Source organism: Neomonachus schauinslandi, unplaced genomic scaffold (genome assembly GCF_002201575.2).
Source record: "Neomonachus schauinslandi unplaced genomic scaffold, ASM220157v2 HiC_scaffold_810, whole genome shotgun sequence".
NCBI classification, from domain to species: Eukaryota; Metazoa; Chordata; class Mammalia; order Carnivora; family Phocidae; genus Neomonachus; species Neomonachus schauinslandi.
Window position 1 is genome coordinate 12,917 of NW_025409500.1, and position 997 is coordinate 13,913.

The following is a 997-nucleotide window of genomic DNA, read 5'->3' on the forward strand; positions in this document are numbered from 1 at the left end:
AAACGCATACGAAACGTGATGGAGGTACCGGTCACACGCATTATTCTTTGGCAGTGGTTTGCATTTGAACTGTCATCTCCTGACTCTTCGGGAGTAAGGAATTCGAGCAAGCTGCAGCCGAACAGCTTGTCAGATATGTGACTGGGTGTAAGTTCGGTGACAATTGTCGGGGATCAGTAGGACTGACCAAGTTAACTCGCCTACATAAAAAGGTTCTCAGGAAGGGGTAGCTCCCCGAGAAAAGGCCAGGCCCTACTGGGAGTCGAACCCAGGATCTCCTGTTTACGAGACAGGCGCTTTAACCAGCTAAGCCATAGAGCCACCTACGAGCCCAGGCGCAGCTGAATCGACCTCATTTTCCTTGGACTAGGTGCAAAATGCCCTTACACCGTCGGGGGTTTTCGGCCGTCTTCAGAAACCTCGCCGGCTGCAGAGAGATGCGTCGTTCCGCAGGACGCGCGGGAGGCTGGAAGACACCGAAGGCAGAGTCTTAGGCGCGGGCAGCGGCAGACCAGGATTTTTCTACGATCCCGAGAAAAAGCGTTAGAGAAAGTCGAGGCTATGCGGCGTGCGGTAAAGACCGCTGGAAGGAAAAGCTCTTTATAGTCGTAAAGGGACGTCAAGGCTCGGCGTAACGCAGCCGGTCTGCGCAACATCGTAAGTGGAAGAGGCGCTGGGAGCCCACATTTGCGCGCACGAACCGCGCCGCTCCCGGCGCGCGGGGGAGGGGCGTCGGGGGAGCCCCAGCGGCAGGCGTCCGTCCGGTCCTCCGCGGGAGCAGCTTCCCAGGGGGAGCCTCTCGGGACAAGCGCGGGGGGTAGGGGGTGGGATGTGGGAACCTTGGAAACATCCAACGATGCGAAAGAGCCATCCGTTGATTCTTCCCGCATCTCGTCCACTTCTGTTCCTCTCGGGCTGTTTCAGACTCGGACAGTTCCGAAAATGAGCTCGCGAAGAATGGAAGGCCTTCTCCGCTCCAACCCCGGCCGCGCACCCC

General features: G+C 58.4%; 1 non-coding gene across 1 annotated transcript; it reads right to left on the bottom strand.

Annotated features, from left to right (window-relative positions):
- Nucleotides 1–247: 247 nt before the first annotated feature.
- TRNAT-CGU lies at nucleotides 248–321 on the bottom strand. The gene has a single exon. It is a non-coding gene; the product is annotated as a tRNA-Thr (tRNA).
- Between the last annotated feature and the right edge of the window lie 676 nt (nucleotides 322–997).